This window comes from Globicephala melas, chromosome 15, assembly GCF_963455315.2.
Source record: "Globicephala melas chromosome 15, mGloMel1.2, whole genome shotgun sequence".
Taxonomy (NCBI): domain Eukaryota; kingdom Metazoa; phylum Chordata; class Mammalia; order Artiodactyla; family Delphinidae; genus Globicephala; species Globicephala melas.
This window is the reverse complement of record NC_083328.1, coordinates 76677090-76691405: the sequence shown is the minus strand read 5'-3', so window position 1 is coordinate 76691405 and position 14316 is coordinate 76677090. Positions and strand designations below refer to the sequence as shown.

Here is a 14316-nt window from a genome sequence, read left to right as displayed (position 1 = left end):
CATTGACCTCCCCACATCATTGCGTTTTGTTTTGTGGGGTTTTGTCTTCTTTCTGTTTTTCCTATTAATGATAAAAAAAAAATCACGGGAGAGCACAGTCTTCTGAAAGGAACACTAGAGTCTCTTTATTTATTTCCTAAATGGTGATATGCATCCCACTGGTGGTACACATGAGATAATTTTAGGTGGTATAACAATGAAAGTTTTTTATTTAAATAATTATATTTTTTAACGGCTTTTAGAAAAATATATAACAAGCCAATAAGTCCATTTTACTGACATCATTTCCCAGGATGAGGCTAAATGTGGAAAAGTGAGTCGATATCAAGATGGCTTAAAGGAAAATATTATGTAAGTGGTTGTGCGAGTGATTCACAGATAAGGGAAGTGCTTACAGGGCTGAAATTTGGGAATACTTGGTCTCTTTCAAGTCCTTCCTTACGCACACGAGGAAACTGAGGCCTGTGCCTCCACTGCAAAGATCACTTCTTCCCCGGTGGCCCCATTCCCATGGAGGCCGCCTCTCCGCAGAGCCAGGGTACAGTTCCTGGCTGGTCTGTGTGTCCTGCCAGGTGATGGGGGCAGTTACGGGCTTGAGGTCATTCTGGCCCATCAGACATGAGAGCAAACCTGCCAGGGGCTTCAGGAAGGCTTTCTTTCGTCTTAAAAAGGGATGCAGTCATCAATAGTGGGCAGGACCCGTAAGCCGTGGCACCCCCACAGAATGAGGAGTTCTACACCACCGTGAAAACGACCAAATCCCACTGTGGAGGGATTGCTAAGGCATGTTGCTATATGAAACAATCTAGAAAAGTATACTGTTGACCCTTGAACAATACAGGTTTGAACTGCATGGGCCCATTTATACGCAAATTTTGTTCACTAATAAATACTACAGTGCTGCGGCGTTCATGGTTGGTTGAATCCGCGGGCACCGGGGATTAAGGAGGGCCGACTATGATTTATACGCGGATTAACCCCTACCTTGTTCAAGGGTCAGCTGTATATAGTATATTATTAACCATCTAAGAAAGGGAGGAGGTACAAATACATGTTTGCCTATATTAAAAAACAAATAGTGGAAAGATGAAATAAAAACTTTTTTAAAAAACTGGTTACCAACAGGGAGGGGAGGAAAATGAGGAGAGACAGGCCAGAACCTTCTCTGAAAACTACTGCGGTAATTTCACTTTGGTCCCATCTACGTATCTTACGTAACTGAAACTTAAATTCAGTTTTTTAAAAAAGCAATCCCTAAAATTTGAAAACAAATTATAAAAAAAAAAAAAAGAAAAGAAAGAACCTAACCGTATATTTACTTGGTAGCATAACTACACAGAGAGGAAATATTTCAAGGGACTTAAGTCCCAAACTCCTGAAATGGAGTAGCTCAGATCTCATAATTTGACTATATATCCTTGGCGGGGTGTGTATGCCCTGAGGACAAAAAACCCCTGCAAAAACAAATCTTAAAAACGATTTTTCTTAATCGTATTTTTGGTGGTCAAGTTGATACTGCTCTTCTTAGACGGTTACGTATATACTGTGGGATAAAGCAAATATTTGTCTCTTAGGTCAAATGATTACCTTAAAAAAAAGCCTTTTAAATAAAATTTTATTGCAAATTAATATGTATTTATTCTACAAAACGTTGAAGAAGGCAAGTAACCTTAATAAAAATCACCCATCCTCTTATCATTCAAAGATAACCGATATCAGCACTGTGTATCTTTCCGCCCCCCCCCCCCGCCCCCGGAACGCGGGCCTCTCACTGCTGTGGCCTCTCCCGTTGCGGAGCACAGGCTCCGGACGCGCAGGCTCAGCGGCCATGGCTCACGGGCCCAGCCGCTTCGCGGCATGTGAGATCTTCCCGGACCGGGGCACGAACCCACGTCCCCTGCATCGGCAGGCAGACTCTCAACCACTGCGCCACCAGGGAAGCCCAGCACTTTAACTCATTTTCTGTGCATGACTCTGTACTTCTCTTACAAAAATGACATCATGCTGAATATATGTTCAGAATATAACCCATTTTTCATTTTTTTTATTACTGTATGACATTCTTTCCATATCTCTAACCTAAGCGTTTTTCTGCATCTGCTAGTCTGTAAACTCCTTAAGGGTAGGGCCTTTGACCAATATTTCTCCAACTTTATTCACATACCCCAAACTCAAATTTTGTCATATATGCATTGCACCTCTTCAATTATTTACTTAATATTTTCCTTTAAACAACTCACATTTTTTTCTTAGCCTAACCTTATGCCATTGTGTTCTTGACATTAGAGGCTTGATAAACTACTTATACGTTCTGCTAATATGAATTAATATAAATACATAACTGATAAAATTCAAATGTTCATCTATGTGTGGTTCTAAATCATCTTGTGCACAGCCAGAGGTGTGCACCACATTTTGGCAAAGTTCTATAGCGTCATATTTAAAGGCTAAATAGAGTTTAGATTTTTTTTATTATTGACTTTGTATATGCGTACACTTTCTATGAGTTTTAATGCTCTTTGAGAGGTGTGCGACCATCACCACAATCAGGATACAGGAATGTTCGGTCAGCCCGCAAAATGCCCCCTGCTGCCCCTTTGCAGACTTCTCTTTTCTGGACAGCCCATGATCTCCCACTGTTGGGTCATGGAGTTGTTTCCTAGTTTTCTCTTTGATGATTAACTCACTTCCTTTAAGTATTGTTGTGTTTGAAGCCCTTTGGGATAGCTTCAAATTGTAGTCAATCCGGGGTTTCTAAGCACTGATAGAAATATCCAGAGAAACATAACTTATCTATTTTTTTTCTTCTACTTTAAGTTTCTGTATCCCCTCAAAATTTTATGCATTTATAAGGAAGTCATGGTTTCTGTTGTTTCTGAGCACAATTAAACAAAGATAAACGGTATAAACATTTCAAAGATGAAGCATCTTGGATCTAATACACAATCCACATGGGTGCCTGATTTTGGCTTCGGGATTTTCTGTTCCGTTCCCTCAGTCCTTCCCCATGCTCTTGTGGTAGGCAAGCCACCCTTACATGAATAATATTTCCCAGCACACGTGTCCCCTCTCCACTAGCCTGTGTCCGTGAGAGACATCACTAATCAATCACTGCACTCTTCAACTGATCCCCAATACAACTCAGAGTCCTTCTCAACCCAGCATTCCAGGCAGTTGGGTGGAGGTAGCAACCACATGAAATGTTTTTGCTCTTCTAATTCAGTCTTAGGTTGAGGTTGAAATAATGTCTCTATCTTGACCCGTTGGGTCTCTCAGCCCACAAGTCTTCAATCCTCACACCTGAGTTCACTTATCCCCACTTGTAAACCCAGCTCCAAGGCTTTACTTAGGGCTGGGAGGAGGATGTAAGGAGTAGCACAAAGTAGTTCTTTGGGGTGATGGAACTGTTCTGTATCCTGGTTGTAGTGGTGGTTACAAAAATTGATACATGTGTTAAAACACATCAAACTGGACACCCAGAAAAAGTCAATTCAAAAAATGTTAACACGGGCTTCCCTGGTGGCGCAGTGGTTGAGAGTCCGCCTGCCGATGCAGGGGACACGGGTTCGTGCCCCAGTCCGGGAAGATCCCACATGCCGTGGAGCGGCTGGGCCCGTGAGCCATGGCCGCTGAGCCTGCGCGTCCGGAGCCTGTGCTCCGCAACGGGAGAGGCCACAACGGTGAGAGGCCCGCATACCGCAAAAAAAAAAAAAAAAAAAGATGTTAACACAAGTGAACGTGGGTGGTATTATGACAGAGGTGACTGAATCTACCCTAATTTATAAACAAACGAAGTATTGAACAATTTCCAGCTTGGGTGCTCCACTGGGGGTGGTATACATCTCATACGTAAGTGGACTTATGTCCTGACCCCGTTGAGGCTGGGAAGTATTGGTCAAGGGCAAAGAGAACTATCTGGTTTTGAGCTTTTCTATTTTGGTCACAGGTGTTCTCATTTCCTAGCAGACAGGGTCCTTCACAGTAGGGTAGTTGTTAATTAGCTGGGGACCCCAGAGCCTTCCCCTGCCCGCCTCGTTGCACTGTGAACTCTGCTCACACAGGCCTCTCCTTCACTCCTTTGCCACCTTTGGAACTTGGACCACAGGTGTCCTGGAAGAGCCACGTTTCACCCCTTCCCCTCGCTTTCCCTGGTCTGAATCCTGCCCATCCCTCCAGCTGCCTTTCTGTCCCCCAGCCAACCCGATGACAAGATGACTCCCATTTGAATTCACACAGTGCCTGTCCTGATCTGGGCCAAGGGAAGCCTTTCTGGAAATGGACTGGGTCAATGCAGGGTCAGTTCTTAGCGGGAAGTATGTGCCCCACATAGTAATTCATTATGCATGCTCAACACACAACTGGTGTTTATTGGAGCTATTCTAATGACCACCTAAAGCCATGGTTCTCCAAATGTGGTCTCAATCCAGCAGCGTCAGCAGCATCTGTAAACTTGTTATGAATGCAAGTCTTGGGCCCCAACTAAGACTTACTGAATCAGAAACTCTGGGGGTGCTTCCCGACAATCAGCCTCTGCACAAACTCTCCAAGTGATTTTTTTTTTTTTTTTTTTTTGGCTGCGTTGGGTCTTTGTTGCTGCATGTGGGCTTTCCCTAGTTATGGCGAGCAGGGGCTACTCTTCATTGTGGTGTGCAGGCTTCTCATTGTGGTGGCTTCTCTTGTTGCAGAGAATGGGCTCTAGTCTAGGCGTGTGGGCTTCAGTAGTTGTAGCACGCGGGCTCAGTAGTTGTGGCTCGTGGGCTCAGTAGTTGTGGCTCACGGACTCTAGAGCACAGGCTCAGTAGTTGTGGCGCATGGGCTTAGTTGCTCTGCAGCATGTGGGATCTTCCCAGAGCAGGGCTCGAACCGTGTCAGCTGCATTGGCAGGTGATTCTTAACCACTGCGCCACCAGGGAAGTCCCTCTCCAAGTGATTTTTGCACTCGCTGAGAAACACTGAAGTTCAAGAACCACTGGTCTCAAGCACTGGTTTATCCTGACTGCACATTACAGAGGGCTGTTAAATCCCAACATCCACGTAAGAAATGATGGCATCTTGGACAAAGGGGAAGGAATTAGACTTCATCCTCCGAAGGGAGGGGGGTCAAGGGACTTGCAGATATATTTTAAAAGCCTCACATTCCCCCTTACCTTGCTTTATTTTTCCTCAGAGTTGTTATCACTCCTGACATATTATGTGTCTGTTTCTCTGTGTGTGTGTTGTCCTTTTCTGTTCAGATGTCAGCTCCTTGTCTGCCTGGATCGCTCTCCTATCCTTTTGCTTATAACCATGCCTGATGCCTAGTAGGTGCTCAATATATATATTTTTGAGTGAATCATTCACCATGTGGTAATGCCTGTTTCATTTGGGGAAAAAATCAGACTGTTTGCTGGGAATCCAAAGGGAAAAAAATGTCTGCTGACAGAGGAGGAGACCAGAGAGGCTTAAGAAAATAATGCCCTGTAGTGGCGAGTACTCAGTAGCTGAGAGCGCCCAGCAGGGTTGCTTTCCCGGGGGGCTTTGGCTATAGCAAGTCAGCTGTCCAGGAGGATGGGGAACAGCTAATGGAGGTGCCTTGGCATCCAGATCCTGGAATTATTCCTGATCTGTTGTTCTCGTGACAGACTCTTGCCTTCTCAAATGGGCTGCTTGTTCCCAAAGGGAAAGGGCTACGTCTTAGTGTCTTGGTGTTCAGTACACATAATGCAGTGTACTTAAAATTCATTGGCTACTTAATTGAGAGACACCAGGCCTGGTGGAATAATAATACAGCTGTTGTTTATTGAGTGTAAGCTGGGTGCCAGGTACAGTACTGAATGCTGATGTGCATTGCCTCAAAAAGAGTTGTCTCCATTTTATGATGGGGACACTGAGACCTAGAGAGAGAGAAAAAAAGAAGGGCTGGCCCATGGAGGGGACTCAGTAAATAGCTGTAGAACGATTGGGCTCCTGTTATGTGGTTATGCCAACACACTGTGTACACCCAACCTCTGTTTACTGTGTGGAGATTATAATTGGAGTCGATAATTTTTCTTTTTCTGTTTTTGGCTGCGTTTGGTCCTCTTTGCTGTGCGGGGGCTTTCTGTAGTTGCGGCGAGCGGGGGCTACTCTTCGTTGCGATGCACGGGCTTCTCATTGCGGTGGCTTCTCTTGTTGCAGAGCTCGGGCTCTAGGCGCGCGGGCTTCAGTAGTTGTGGCACGCGGGCTTCAGTAGTTGTGGCACACGGGCTCATTAGTTGTGACTCACGGGCTCTAGAGCACAGGATCAGTAGTGTGGCTCACGGGCTTAGTTGCTCCGCGGCATGTGGGATCTTCCCGGACCAGGGCTCGAAGCCGTGTCCCCTGCATCGGCAGGCAGATTCTTAACCACTGCGCCACCAGGGAAGCCCCACAATTTACTTTTAAAGTTAAGGAAAATTTCCCAAATCAGGTGCCTTTAGAATCATGTTATCCTCACCTCCACCTCTGTCCCAGATAGAGTCAATCTACTTAATTGCATCATCCTGAAGGCAAAATCAGATCTCTGTCCCTCCCCTCAATGCCCATCCTTACTATGTCGATTCACATATATCGGATATTAGACTTTAGGAGGGAGAGGGGCCGGCAATTATAAGGGAAGGTAAGTATTGGCCTCCTTCCTTTATATTTAGAGTGTTCTTTCTAAAAAACAAAACAAACAAACAAACAACCTGGTCGCACATTGGTATCAACAAAGACCATGTTTAAATTTGGATGCTGAATTCCTGGTGATTGAAGGGTTTGAATCATTCTCTCATGCTTTCATTCGTGTCTATTGCTCAGCGATTCTGTGCTAGTCATTGTGATAAGCATGAGAGGTACAACAGTAAGAAGACACACTGACCTAGGCCTTTCAACCCACCAGAACAGCAGAGTATTAGAGTTCAACTCTCCCTTGTCATTAGCTGAAAAAATTATTTTCTAAACGCATCTACCAAGAGCCCCCATGCTAGCCTGTTAGCCCCACCTGAGTGGCTTCAAACCTGGCAGCCCCATCCTCTTCCTCGGGGTGCTTGAGAGTCTGATAATTCCTCCAGAAGATTCTCTCAGATTTGTCCTCCAACCATGTTACCTGTTCATTCAGCTTGATGTGACTTGAAATTTCAGAGTTTGATTTTATTTTGTGGGATGTATTATTTTTTAAATTCAAAAAATTCTGTTTATTATTTGAAAATTCAAGTATTGTGTGAAATATATGCTATGAAAGTGAAAGTCTACACCATGTCCCAGAGAAAGCCACTATTACTAGTTTGGTGTATTTTCCATTCATTTTTTTTAATGTATAAATTAGCATATATTATTATCTTTTAAGGGAATTATACTCTTCATACTATCTTTCGACTAGCTTTTTTCTCTAAACAATACATTCTAGATGTGTGCTGTTCAGTACAGTACTATAAGCCTCATGTGGGAATTCAAATGTAAATATATAAAAAATTAAATAAATTTAAACCTTTAGTTCTTCAGTTACATTTGCCACATTTCAAGTGCTACAAGTAGCAAGTCGCTACCATGTTGGGCAGACATAGAACATTTCTATCATCACAGAAAGTTCTATTAGATAGCACTGCTCTACATAACTTTCCATGTCCATCTATAGACTTTCTATTTCACTCTTTTTTTTTTAACCTCATCATTTTTCTTTGTATGAATATACATCAATATACTTAATCATTTATACTGATAGACACTGAATTTGTTTCCAGTTTTTCACAGTTGCAAACAATGCTGCAAAATACATCCTCATACATAAAATGTGCCTCACTTGTACCCTGACTCTGCAGAATGAAATCCCAGAAGCGGAAATGCTCAGTCAAAAGTTATAAAACTACATTTAAATGTTCAGTTTTTAAAATAAAACCTTTGTTCTCCAGGAGCTGAGACTGAGAATAGATATCCCTACTGGTTAATCTGTCTGATTATATATCAATATAGGGTAGAAGAAAGGAAAATGGTCTGTGGCTTTGGGTTACTTTACTATCCACAAATTATAGCGGTACAATTTGTGAAGTTGCGTCTTAAATGGAAATTTGGTTTTAAAGCCAGTGTGGAAGGTAAAAAAAAACACAGTCATAAAATTCCCCTCAAAAAATCCCTTAACTTGTAAATAAACGTCATACCTTCTCTTAGTAAGTCCGACATAGCCTGTCATTCCTCTGTGGCAGGAAGCACTGAATGTTTAATGGGCCAGAAGCCAGATAAAGAAAGGACCCCACTTTGGCTATCAATTTTCCCATCTATGAAATAAGTAGGTTGAAACTCCCAAACACATTTCCAGGCAAAATGGTCCATGACTCCCAAAAATGTACTGGCTAGACAATATCCCTTTAGTGACTGCCTGAAAGAAATAAACATAGCACCAGAAAAGCCAGATGTATAAAGAAAGTAAATAGTCATTCGATCATAAAATGTTTTTAATGAATGCAGTATTATAACACAATGTTTCTCAAGCCACTCACTATTTTAGAATATTCAAATAGATTGTACATACACAGATTTCCACTTCCGGCCATGATGGAATAACAGAAACTAGATTTATCCTAAGTCCTTAAATAATTAACAAACAAAACCACACTAAATATGTGAAGCCTACCTTTTCAGACGTTGGGCAACAGGAAGATCATGACAGGTTGTCTGAGAAAAAGGAAACAAATTAGTGAAACTTTGATTGCTGGATTTCTGCCTGGAGGCACAGTCAAGAGTGCAGAACATTTCTCCAAAGAAGGCATACAGGTGGCCAAAAGGCACATAAAAAGATGCTCAAGGGCTTCCCTGGTGGCGCAGTGGTTGAGAGTCTGCCTGCCGATTCAGGGGACATGGGTTCGTGCCCCGGTCCGGGAGGATCCCACATGCCGCGGAACAATTAAGCCTGTGCACCACAACTACTGAGCCTGTGCTCTGGAGCCCTCAAGCCACAACTACTGAAGCCCACACTCCTAGAGCCCTGCTTCTCTTGTGCTCTGCAACAAGAGGAGCCACCACAATGAGAAGCCCATGCACCGCAGTGAAGAGTAGCCCCCGCTCGCAGCAACTAGAGAAAGCCCACGTGCAGCAACAAAGACCCAACTCAGCCATAAATAAATAAATATGTATATAAATTTATTTTTAAAAAAGAAATAAAAGGAACTGCTAGTGGAAAAATTACTGTACGATATTAACAGTTTTTTAGATACTGCAGAAGAAAAGCTCAGTGAATGAAGACATAGCAATAAAAACCATCCAAATTGAGAGACAGAAAAGACAAAAGATTGAAAAACATGAACAGAGTCACAGTGACCTATGGGACAATATCAAGTAGTCTAACATATGTGTAATTGAGGTCTCAGAATAAGAAGAGGGAAGGAGGCATGCAGAAAAAATATTGGATGAACTAAAGGCCAAATTTTTTCAAAATTTGGTGAGAACTATCAATTCACAGAACCAAGAAACTAAATGAACACAAAGCAGGATAAAAATAAAACCACGAGAAGATATATTATCAGCATCAAATTCCTGAAGTTTTCCTTCGCCATTCTGGTGTGTGCAGTTGACTCTGTTCCTCACCATGTCTCTCACAAGACTTTCAGGATCAAGTAATTCCTGGTCAAGAAAAAGCAGAATTATCCCATTCCTCAGTGGATTTGGTTGAAAACTGGTAATAAAATCAGGTACAACTCCAAGAGGAGACATTGGAGAAGAGCCAAGCTGGGTCTATAAGGGATCGCACATGAGATGGTACACATAATTATGCTGAATCAAGGTCATTTGCATCTTACCATCTCACCCTGAAAACCACTACTATCTGGACAACTGGATGTATTTTATTGGGAAAATGATTTTTCTCTGTTTTAGTTTATCTGCACTAGTAGTTTGGCTCAGAAATAAATATGTGAGAATCTTTTGTTGGAAACAAAAACAAAACCAAAACACAAATTCCTGAAAACCAATGACTAAGAGAAAATCTTAAGAGAAAGCAGGAAAAAAAAAAGTCATTGAATATACAGGAAGAAAGAGTTACATTTCTTGTCAGACATTATGCAGGTCAGACACAATGGAAGTGCTGAAACTGTCAACCTAGAATTCAGTGAAGATATCTTTCAAAAATGAATGCAAAATAAAGATCATTTCAAACAAACAAAAATGAGAGAATTTGTCACCAGCAGAATGCACTGCAAGAAATGGTAAAGAAAATTTCTCAAATGGAAGGAAAATGATACCTGATAGAAAATTGGATTACACAAAGGAATAAAAAAATGCCAAAAGTGATAAATATATGGATAAATATAAAATACTTTTTTCCCCTCTATTTTTTTTTTTTTTTTTTTTTGCAGTATGCGGGCCTCTCACTGTTGTGGCCTCTCCCGTTGCAGAGCACAGGCTCCAGACGCTCAGGCTCAGCGGCCATGGCTCACGGGCCCAGCCGCTCCGCGGCATGTGGGATCTTCCCGGACCGGGGCACGAACCCACATCCCCTGCATCGGCAGGCGGACTCTCAACCACTGCACCACCAGGGAAGCCCTTCCCCTCTATTTTTAATGTCTTTAAAAGATCATTGAAAAAAAAAAAATCATTGAAGTACAGCATGGATAAAGGGGAAAAAAAAGAAATTTTACAAGGGAGAAACCTAACAAATACTACCTCTGATAGGCACTCAAAGTTAACATAAACTGTGTTGATAGTTCGTACCCTTGATGTGATGAGAATGGCTTTACTGCCATGGTCTTCCTCCCACAAACATATGACATCAGACAAATCCCAGTTGAGGACATGCTACAAGATACCTGCGCAGTACTCCTCAAAACTGTCAAAATGAAAAAACGTGAACAGTCTGAAAAACTGTGACAGCCAAGAGGAGCCTAAGAAGACATGACACTAAATATCATATTATATCCTGAATAGGGGTCCTTGCACAGAAGAAAGACATCAAATAAAAACTAAAGAAATCTCAATAAAGCATGCACTTTAGTTCATAATTAAGTATCAATATTAATTCATTAATTGTAATAAATGTACCATGTTAATGTAAGATGTTAATAATGGGGGATACTGTTTTTACTGTTTAAAGTAAAATTGACTGTTTAAAGCAAAAATGTCAAAGTATATTAACATTTATAACCAAAGTAGTAATAAAATTTATGACAAATAAAGCACAAAAGAGATGTGGGGGAAATGGAAATATCTTACTACAAGTATTGTATTTGATGGTGGACTGCAATGCATTAAAATACATATGATAAACCCTAGAGCAACCACTGAAAAATAAAAAGATATAGCTAATAATCCAACAGTGAAGATAAAATGGAATCCTAAAAAATAACTCAATTAACCCAAAAGAAGGCAGGAAAAAAGAAATACAGAGAAAATGAGACAATAGAAAACAAAGAGCAAGATTGTAGACTTAACTCCAATCATATCAAAAATTACCATAAGTGTAAATGACCTAAATATTCCAATTAAAAAGTCAGAGATTGGCAGCCTACATAAAAAGGCAAGACTTGGGCTTGCCTCGTGGTGCAGTGGTTAAGAATCTGCCTGCCATTGCAGGGGGCACAGGTTCGAGCCCTGGTCTGGGAAGATCCCACATGCCACAGAACAACTAAGCCCGTGCACCACAACTACTGAGCCTGCGCTCTAGAGCCCACGAGCCACAGCTACTGAGCCCACGTGCTGCAACTACTGAAGCCCACGCACCTAGAGCACGTGCTCCACAACAAGAGAAGCCACTGCAATGAGAAGCCCATGCACCGCAACAAAGAGTAGCCCCCGTTCACCACAACTAGAGAAAGCCTGCACGCAGCAGTGAAGACCCAATGCAGCCAAAAATAAATAAATAAAATTTTAAAAAAATACATCAAGTTAAAAAAAAAAGGCAAGACTCAACTATATGCCATCTCCAAGAAACCCATTTTAAATATAAAAATATAGAGATTAGAAGTAAAGAATTGAAAGAGATACACAATGCAAACACTAAGTAAAATAAAGCAGAGTGGCTATACTAATTTCATACAAAGTAGACTTCAGTACAAGAAGTATTACCAGGGATTAAATGGGACATTTCAAAATGAAAATGGGGTCAGTTCACCAAATGACATAATGCTAAATCTGTATATCCTTAATAACACAGAACTGAAAGAATAATACAGGTACATAGTATGGAACTCAAAACAAAAAAAAATATGAATTGTTTGACACACTGACTGGGAGTTTATCTGTGAGATAAATTTCTATAAATTGAAGTGCTGGGTCAAAGTACATATTGATAAAAATCTGATGGATACTGCCTAACTGCTGTCAAGGGGAGATGGTGGGGTAAAGGAACAATTGCTGTTAGCAATAACCTAATAAGAATAAGAATAATAGCTAAGGAACTTCCCTGGTGGCACAATGGTTGAGAATCCGCCTGCCAATGCAGGGGATGCGGGTTCGAGCCCTGCTCCCGGGAGATCCCACAGGCCGTGGAGCAACTAAGCCCGTGCGCCACAACTCCTGGAGCCCGTGCACCTAGAGCCCGTGCTCCACAACAAGAAAAGCCACCGCAATGAGAAGCCAGTGCACAGCAACGAAGAGTGGCCCCCACTCGCCACAACTAGAGAAAGCCCGCACAGCAACGAAGACCCAACACAGCCAAACATAAATTAATTTTTTAAAAAAGAAGAATAGCGAAGATTTTTTTGAGTACCTACCATGTGCCATACTGTTCTCATTTATTAACTTTTTGCTCTCATGAGGGAGGCACTCTGCCTCTCTCCCATTTTATAGAAAACTTCTGGGCTAGCAGATTATAAAAGGGAGTGTGAGTGCAGGGAGGGCAGATACTGCAAGTTATGTTTATCACAAATCCTGGAAATCTTCGCTTATACACATCTTTAAGTTTTCCTGTGTGACTGGGTAGCTAAAAATGGAGAATAGAGTAGCCAATTCATCTTCCACGACTCTCTCAGAGGATTGCTTTGCTTTGCGTTGCATTTTAGCTCTAGAGGCTGGAAACTGCCTTCCAATACAGTTTTCTTAATGGACGTTGAAATGTGAATTTCATGTAGTTTTCATGCATCATGAAATAATCTTCTTTTGTTTCTCAACCATTTAGCCACAATAAAGTGCTTCACCTCAATAGAACACCATACCCCTCCCTTTCCAAGATTTTCACCTCAGCACCACCACCCTGCCCCCACCCAGCTTAACATGCTTCCGTCTATTGTGAAAAGAAAATTCCATGAATGCAGAAGCAGAGACTCATGAATTTTCTTTTTTTTCCTCCTCAAGGTGCTTACCTAAGATGAGCTTTGTGATTGGAATGCAAAGGGGCATCAAACGGACTCCCAATCGCATTAGGGAAGATAAGCAGTTATCAGATGGTTTGACCGATTGGGTGGTTAAGTATTTTCCTGAGGAAGCCACTTTCAGTATTGCCTTCAGAGGGGCTTAACAAACTGGTTCTCGCCTCCTAAAGTTACGGTTGCTGACTTTTGCTTTTGGTATACTAATTTTTTTTTCTGATCAGTTGCAGCCAACACAGGTTTTGATTTTACAAATTAAAAGGGCTGGAAAATCTCCCAATTATTTTGCCCGCCAAGGCAATCTCCAAATCACTGAATGTGCTCGCCACTGTAATAACGGGTCATCTGTTTTCTAACATGAGAGTATGGGACAAAATAAGTTTCTTTTAGGACTTTCTTTCAAGATGAAGTCTTCCATTTCTAAAAGTAAAATTCTAAGCTGAATTGAGAGCCACTGGCAATGCCTCCTAAAGTGAAAATTCTTGGGGACTTAAAAAAAAAAATTCTCAACCGCCCCCAAAACATACTAATCATTTTTAATCAACTTTTTCTTTTCTTTCTGACGACAGACATTCTCAGCATTTGGAAAAGCCCATTCACTGGACAAGTTGTAATATTCATTATAATCATAAAAATGACAAGGATTTTAAAAGCCAGATGCCAACCCAGTGAGAGAGAGCTTAACAGGACTTTTGGGCTGAGAAGCCCAGGGAGATTTTGAGTCTGCAGTGAGTAACTTGAAGGGAAATCCTGACTCCAATTATAAAGCAAAGACAAAATCCCCTCAATCCTTTCAATACATCCAACTTCTCTGGCCAAATTGTGTTCTTTCTCCTCCCCACACCCTACCCCCTCCAGCATTTCCATAAACAATATGGCTATCGGGCCAAGCCTCTTGGTCAGCAAATAAAGGCAGAGAGCTAAGTAAATTTGCTTCCCAGCAATTATTTTTGTGAGGTCACGGAGTTAAGCATTAAAAGAATACTACTGCGGATGGGGGTATTCAGTAACTGTATGATTTGTGCTGCAAAACTGACAAAAGGAG

General features: G+C 41.7%; 1 pseudogene; it reads left to right on the top strand.

The window, feature by feature from the left end:
* Positions 1-9447: 9447 nt before the first annotated feature.
* Positions 9448-9711, top strand: LOC132593510 (large ribosomal subunit protein eL39-like; annotated as a pseudogene).
* Positions 9712-14316: the final 4605 nt, after the last annotated feature.